The sequence below is a fragment of the Octopus sinensis genome, unplaced genomic scaffold (genome assembly GCF_006345805.1).
Source record: "Octopus sinensis unplaced genomic scaffold, ASM634580v1 Contig16806, whole genome shotgun sequence".
In the NCBI taxonomy this organism is placed as follows: domain Eukaryota; kingdom Metazoa; phylum Mollusca; class Cephalopoda; order Octopoda; family Octopodidae; genus Octopus; species Octopus sinensis.
Window position 1 is genome coordinate 5,001 of NW_021834591.1, and position 8,420 is coordinate 13,420.

An 8,420-nucleotide genomic window follows, 5' to 3' on the forward strand; every position below is an offset into this window, starting at 1 on the left:
TTTGCAAAACAAACAAGGAAAGACTTAATCAATACATAAAATTTTAATAAAAAGTTAAAAAATTTATTCATAAATTGAAACTGATTTGAAAATCGGAAATCCACCTGAAGATTGTCGTTCAAGACATGAAACAATTGTAGTGGGCGTTTTTTTACTTTTATTATAAAATTTTATGTATTGATTAAGTCTTTCCTGTTTGTTTTGCAAAATAGTGGCTTGTCTCTAATTAATATTATATAAATTTTACTATAAAATTGGATTTAATCCTAAATCTGATTTTTTCCCTGTAAATTTGGATTTATTCCCTAATATTTATTATTATAATATTATTATATATATTATAGGCGCAGAGTGGCTGTGTGGTAAGTAGCTTGCTAACCAACCACACGGTTGCGGGTTCAGTCTCACTGCGTGGCATCTGGGCAAGTGTCTTCTGCTATAGCCCCGGGCCGACCAATGCTTGTGAGTGGATTTGGTAGACGGAAACTGAAAGAAGCTGTCGTATATGTCTATATATGTATTTATAATGGTGTGTTGAGTGTTGTGTGTCTGTGTTTGTCCCCCTAGCATTGCTTGACAACCGATGCTGGTGTGTTTATGTCCCCGTCACTTAGCGGTTCGGCAAAAAGAGACTGATAGAATAAGTACTAAAAGGTGGTGCTCCAGCATGGCCGCAGTCAAATGACTGAAACAAGTAAAAGAGTAAAAGAGAGTAAAGAGTATATATATATATATATATATGTGTGTGTGCTAATGTACATATGGCTGCATAACTATATGTCTTGTAAACAATCTCTAATCCCCAAACTCCAAATTCTTAATAAATTTCAAAGACATGAATAGGAATACTCGTGGGAATACACATGTACTCTATGAAAAGCTAATAGATGTCTCTCTTGAAAAGTCTCAAGACTTCTGGAATGCACCTTGTATGGTGTGTGTGTGTTATATAATATATATATATATATATATATATATATTATATATATGTATGTATGTATGTATGTATGTATGTATGTATGTATGTATGTATGTATGTATGTATGTATGTATGTATGTATGTATTATGTGTATATGTATGTATGTATGTATGTATGTATGATGTATGTATGTATGTATGTAGATACATATATATAAATACAATATATACATATATATATATACATAATACATATATATATATATATATATACAATTATTATATATATGTATATATATAAATTTGGTTTAAATGTTTGACACTCAGCACCGTCCATTGGATGGGGGGGGGGGGCGTTTTGCTGTATCGTGTGTGTGTGTGTTGTGTGCTTGTGTGGTGGGCATATATTTGTGTGTTTGTGTGTATGTGTGTTTGTGTGTGTGTAGTTCCTGCTGGATGGACGAGGGATGACCTACTGCTTGATAACTTCTTAATTGGTGATGACGTTGATAATAATTATCATTATTACTGCTACAATGAACAATATCATTACCACCACCACCACCACCACCACCACCGCAATCCTCACCACCACCATCATCATCACCATCATCATCATCACCATCATCATCATCATCGCCATCATCATCATCATCATCACCATCATCATCATCATCATCATCGTTGTCGCCGTCATCATCATCATCATTATTACCATCATCATCATCATCACCATCATCATCATCATCATTATCAATCATCATCATCATCATCATCATCATCATCATCTCATCATCACCATCATCATCATTATTGCCATATAATCATCATCATCATCATTGACATCATTAACATCATCGTTATTGACATCATCATCATCATCATCATCATCAACATCATTGCCATCATCATCATCATTGTCCGCCTCAGCACAACTGCCACCATCACCACACATACGCACTCATATACAAACATATTACTCGACCGAGTAAACACATGTGCATCGTTAAGTATTTATTTACGACAACGACGTCCATGTAAGTGGGACACACACTTCCTATTCCAAGAACAACAACCCAAGGCGTAACACTCTCTTGCCGGATAGTCCTCACCACCACCACCACCACCATTTCTCTTTCCATATCCTCCTCCTCCTCTTACTCTCCTTTTCCTCCTCCTCATGCCAGTCCTTTACACCCACCTCATCGCTTCACTTCCTCACTTTCTGGCCCCTGTCTCACAGCTATGCGTTGTACAGCAGCGGAGAGGAAGCCGTTTGGGTGCAGCTCATTAATTATCTTAATAATCAACCTACGGTATCTTTTAAATTATTTTGGAGGTTGGAGTGATGATGATAGTGAAGGCACATGGCTCAGTGGTTAGAGCGTCGAGCTTACAATCGTGAGGTTGTAAGTTCGAATCCCGAACCAGGCTGCGTGTTGTGTTCTTGAGCAAGACTCTTTATTTCACATTGCTCCAGTTCACTCAGCTGTAGAAATAAGTTGCGATGTCACGGGTGCCAAGCTGTATCGGCCCCTTTGCCTTTCCCTTGGATAACATCAGTGGTGTGGAAAGGGGAAGCCGGTATGCATGGGCGACTGCTGGTCTTCCATAAACAACCCTCCCTGGACTTGTGCCTGGGAGGGTAACTTTCTAGGTGCAATCCCATGGTCAGTCATGACCGAAGGGGGTCTCAGAGTGATGATGTTCCGGTAATATATAGAACTGTACTACACAACTTTGTATTGAACTATACTATTGAATTATATACTATACTATGTTACACTGTACTATGCTATACTGGCACTCAATTACTGGAGGGTATATCAGCCGAAACGTTGTGTTAACAACAAACAAGATGAGGACAAATATCCGTCAAATGTAAATAATGTAAATAATGTAAATAATTCCTCATCTCTTAAATATAGAACTGTTTACTATATTATTCTCTAATTAAATTTTATTGCGCTTTACTATGTGATGAGGTGACTGAGTGCAACCGTTTGAATGTTGATGATTTGGTGTAGCTGGCTGGTGTGGCAGATTTTGGTCCTGGAGTGCACACACACACACATACACATGTACACATGAACACACACATATGTAGGAAAGATGGTGTGAATGGAGAGGGTGGGGAAGGGAGAGATGCAGGGAAGGAGATGGAGATGGGGGAGAGAGAGAGAGAGAGGGAACGTTACACTGTATTAATTGTACATAAACACTTTCCCTCTCCTATAACAATAAAAGCAAAATTCTGTAGGTCCGTCTGTCCATCCGTCCGTCCATCGGTCCGGATCACCGTATCTCACTCAACATTTGCTCTACATAGACACATTATACCTTTTTTTGAAATCAGGACTATCCTGGGATTGAAACCAGATGCCCTTCATTTGGTTCTTGAACACCCAGCATTGGGATCAGGAGTGGCTGTGTGGTAAGTAGCTTGCTTACCAACCACATGGTTCCGGGTTCAGTCCCACTGCGTGGCACCTTGGGAAAGTGTCTTCTTCTACTATTGCCTTGGGCCGATCAAAGCCTTGTGAGTGGATTTGGTAGACGGAAACTGAAAGAAGCCCGTCGTATATATGTATATATATATATAAATTTGCGTGTGTTTGTCTCCCCAATATCGCTTGACAACCGATGCTGGTGTGTTTATGTCCCCGTAACTTAGCAGTTCAGCAAAATAGACCGATAGAATAAGTACTAGGCTTACAAAGAATAAGTCCTGGGGTTGATTTGCGTGACAAAAGGCGGTGCTCCAGCATGGCCGCAGTCAAATGACTGAAACGAGTAAAAGAGTAAAAGAGCATGCATAAAGAAAGAAAGAGAGGGAGAGAGAGAGAGAGAGAGAGAGGGAGAGAGAGAGAAAGAGAGGGAGAGAGGGGGAGGGGGAGAGAGGGAGAGAGAGAGAGACAGGCAGGCATGCAGGCAGTTAGACAAACAGAAGGAGTGGGAGAGAGGGTGGGGATGAGAGAAGCAGTAAAACGGTCCATGTCAAATAAGTCAGCACCAAATTGGCAACATTAAACACCACAACCCTACACCATGCGGTCCTGAGTATGACTTCAAAATGCATCCAGGAGTTCCAGGGTTTTTGAGGATTGTGGAACCACCACTTAGCCACTGTTCTTCCCAGGTCTACTCTGACCCAGAGAGTAGCGCCTGTTAGGGTCTCCTAACTACGAAGAATTAATTAACATAGATACCGTTATTGGACCCAGAGCAAGATGACAGCCCTTCAGCTCTTGAGCTGCTCATCTCAGAGGAGGTAGTAACCCCATACAAATCCTACATTTTGATTACTTCTGAGCTCGGTTGCAGCAGCAGCAGCAGTGGTGGTGGTGGTGGTGGTGGTGTGGTGGTGGTGGTGGCGGTGGTGGTGGTTGTGGTGGCGGTGGTGGTGGCGGTGGTGAGGGAGCAGCAGCAGGGACAGTTGTGAAAGTGGAGATGGTGACAGTGTAAGTGGTGGCAGTGGTGGTGGTGGTGTTGGTGGCAGTGGTGGCAGTGGTGGCACCCACTGGCAGCAACGGTAGCAGTGGTGGTGATAGTAGTAGTAGTAGTAGTAGTAGTAGTAGTTAGTAGTAGTAGTAATAGTAGTAGTAATAGTAGTAGTTGTAATAGTTGTAGTAGTAGTAGTAGTAGAGTAGTAGTATTACTAGTAGTATTAGTAGTAGTAGTAGTTGCAGTAGTAGTAGTAGTTGCAGTAGTAGTAGTAGTAGTAGTAGAAAAAGAAGAAGTGATGGTGGTGGATCATCATCATCATCATGCTGGTGGTGGTGGTGGTGGTGGTAACAGTTGTGATGTTAATAATAATAATAATAATAGCAGCTTTAATGATGGTTACGATGGTGATGTTGGTGGTGATGATGATGACAAAAAAAAAACGACAATAACAACGATGATGATGATGATGACGATGATGATGATGATGATGATGATGATGATGATGATGACCTTGATCGCCATTTTTAATGATTGTGTTAATAGTTCTGGTGACAGTGATGATACAAGTGACACAGTAATTTGATGGCGGCGGCAGCGGTGGTGGTGGTGGTGGTGGTGGTGGCGGTGGTGGTGATGTAGCTATTGTCATTGCTGTTGTCATTGCTGTTGATGTTGTTGTTGTTGATATTGTTGTTGCTGTTGTTGTTGTCGTTGGCAGTGGTGATGGTGGTGGTGGTGGTGGTGGTGGTGGTGGTGGTGTTGATTAAAATGAGTGAGTATTATACTTACAGTATCCATGTTCTGTAAACTGGACAAAACTATCAATATGCAACACATTCAATGGACCAAGGGACAGACTGGTGTTCACTGACTGCACTCGAAACTGTGGAATAATGACAGACACAACAGTATGATAGGGAGGGCTGTACGTATATATATATATACATTATTATATATAATATACACATTATATATATATATATATATATATATATTGGTAAAAACGGTAAGATAACAAAAGAAAGAAAGAGACCTCAATATTATGTTAAATGGAGGAAAGTTTATCTATATAAAACCTTTATATAACGACATTTTTTCATCCCTTTATATAATGGTATTTTTTCATAGAGTTTTCAGATTGGATACGAACCAAAGAGATGGTGTTGTGGGTTTCCACGTCGGCATCTGAAACTCAGAGTTTTATCTTGACTATTGAATAATTGTAACATATCTTATAAGTACATATATCTATTGATAAAAATGGTAAGACAGCAAAAAAAAAGGAAAGAGACCTCAGGAGTGGCTGTGTGGTAAGTAGCTTGCTAACCAACCACATGGTTCCGGTTCAGTCCCACTGCGTGGTATCTTGGGCAAGTGTCTTCTGCTATAGCCCCGGGCCGACCAATGCCATGTGAGTGGATTTGGTAGACGGAAACTGAAAGAAGCTGTCGTATATGTTTATATATTATGTATGGGTGTGTGTGTGTGTTTGTGTGTCTGTGTTGTTCCCCCTAGCATTGCTGACAACCGATGCTGGTGTGTTTACGTCCCCCGTCACTTAGCGGTTCGGCAAAAGAGACCGATAGATAAGTACTAGGCTTAAAAGAATAAGTCCCGGGGGTGATTTGCTCGACTAAAGGCGGTGCTCCAGCATGGCCGCAGTCAAATGACTGAAAAACAAGTAAAGAGTAAAGAGAGTAAGAGTATTATGTAAATAGAGGAATTATCTGTAAATGTAATATGTGACAATTATTCGGTAGCCATGATAAAACTCCGAGTTTTGGATGCCGAGGTGGAAAACCACGCTGCCATCTCTTCAGTTATCTGGCCATCGGAAAAATGCTATGAAAAATGGCCGTTATACAAAGGGAAATTACTGTGTGATTGACCGTTATTAAGACAAAAGAGCTATTCGAATGACCGCTAAGTAAGGGAGTAAAGTAAGGGGGTAAAAAGTTCATAGTATTCGCGTAAGCGCGCCTGTTCATACCTACACATGTGCACCTGCACACCGACGTGTGTCTGTTTAAAAGTATACATTCATCCACCATCACTTCAAAAACGTACACATCCTCACTCTAACGATGCATGGGTCATCCATGTGCAGACCGGATCGCCTACACATGAAGAGAGCAAATGGAGAAAGAGGACTGATAGGTGTGGAAGACTTTGTGTGTATTGAAGTCGAGCAATAATGAGATACCTAGTCCAAAGTAAGGAAATCTTGCTAGTGATATTTAGGAAAGGAACGGACTATTGAGAGCAGAAAAAAGGGCAAAAACAAAGAAAGAAGTACAAAAAGTACATGAAGAAGAATTACGCAAGAAGGGACGACAAAATCAATTTCATGGAGCCACAACAGAAGTTGATGGAAAAAATAGGTGGGATTGGCTGATGAAAGGAACCCTAAAAATAGAGACCGAGAGCACTATACTGGCAGCGCAGGACCAAGCTCTGGTCACGAACTGGAGGGCTAGCCTTTGGAATGTGCAAGTGTCTTCGCTGTGCTGCGTCTGCAATAGAGTGGATGAAACCATTGCACATACCACAAACGAATACCCTAGACTTGCCCAAAACCCCTACAAGTTGTGGTGACATGATCAGGTAGTGGAAGTGATACATTGGAAACTGTGAAAAATGGGGGTTAGAGAGAGGCAAGACGTGGTATGAACACAAACCACAGAGAGTGACAGAGTTGGAGATTTTCAAAATCTTCTGGGATTTCCCAATCCAAAAAGATCAGATGCTAGAGCTTAACAGACCGGACCTAGTGGTGGTGGACAAGGTGCACCACATATGCTATATAGTTGATGTTGCATGCCCCTTTGACCCACGAATAGTCAAGAAGGAAGGAGAAAAAACAGATAAATATAAGCCTCTTAAGTATGAAATAGCCTGGCTACAGAAAATGAAGAAGGTGAAGATGGCACCAATTATTGTTGGGTCCCTGGGAACAGTATCAGAAGGCATCAAGAGGGGTATAAAGGAAGTTGGAATAGAGTGCCCAGTAGAACTGTTACAAAAGGTTTGTGTCGTTGGCATGACCAGAATAATCAGGAATGTATTAGATAGTTGAAAAGAAACGGATAGCACGGTGCCATAGGCTGCAGGTAGCAAGCCTGCTACACAAGCAAGTCTCCAGGAATTCGAGCGAAACCTGATTTAAAAACAATAATAATAGTGCAGGAGTGGCTGTGTGGTAAGTAGCTTGCTAACCAGCCACATGGTTCCGGGTTCAGTCCCACTGTGTGGCATCTGGGCAAGTGTCTTCTGCTATAGCCCCGGCCGACCAATGCCTTGTGAGTGGATTTGGTAGACGGAACTGAAAAAGAAGCCCGTCGTATATATGTATATAATATATATATATGTATGTGTTGTGTTCTGTGTTTGTCCCCCTAGCATTGCTTGACAAACGATGCTGGTGTGTTTACGTCCCCGTCATTTTGCGGTTTGGCAAAGAGACCGATAGATAAGTACTGGGCTTACGAAGAATAAGTCCCGGGGTCGATATGCTCGACTAAAGGCGGTGCTCCAGCATGGCCGCTGTCAAACGACTGAAACAAGTAAAAGAGTAAAGAGAGAGAGTAAAGAGTGTAGTTTACCTGTACAACAGTGGTGACATTGTGCATGCCGATCATGTCAGAAGTAGCCTGGTACTTATACACATGGCTGTAACTGTCTTCAAAATAAAACCCGAACACAGCTTTCGCAAGGGCAATAAGCAGAAGAGCTCGCAAGTTCTGCATATTGAAGAGGGTTCAGCGAACTGGTTTCCCTCGTTGGATACCTCCGTTTATATAGGTTAGAGAACCGGGGGGTGGGGGTGGGAATGGAGTAGAAACCAGGGGAAGGCTTTGGTGGGAGGTGGTGGTGGCGGGAGGTGGTGGTGGTGGGAGGTGGTGGTGGTGGTGGTTGGGGGAATGGTGATTGGGTTGTTTGCAGCGGAACGGTACAAGAGGTGACCAAAGCCAACCTCTACCAGCAACCTTTCAACTAGGTCACATGTGTGTGTGTGTGTGTGTGCCTGTGCATGTGTTGTGTGTATATATATTAT

At 41.8% G+C, this 8,420-nt stretch overlaps 1 long non-coding RNA gene across 1 annotated transcript in view; it reads right to left on the reverse strand.

The window, feature by feature from the left end:
* The window catches only part of LOC118761720, a 9,609-nt gene extending 1,501 nt beyond the window's left edge, over nucleotides 1-8,108 (reverse strand). The window contains exons 1-2 of the long non-coding RNA XR_004997591.1: nucleotides 7,969-8,108; nucleotides 5,156-5,249 (exon numbers count right to left, since the gene is read on the reverse strand). This is a non-coding gene — a long non-coding RNA (uncharacterized LOC118761720). The remainder of the gene's footprint in view (nucleotides 1-5,155; nucleotides 5,250-7,968) is intronic.
* Nucleotides 8,109-8,420: the final 312 nt, after the last annotated feature.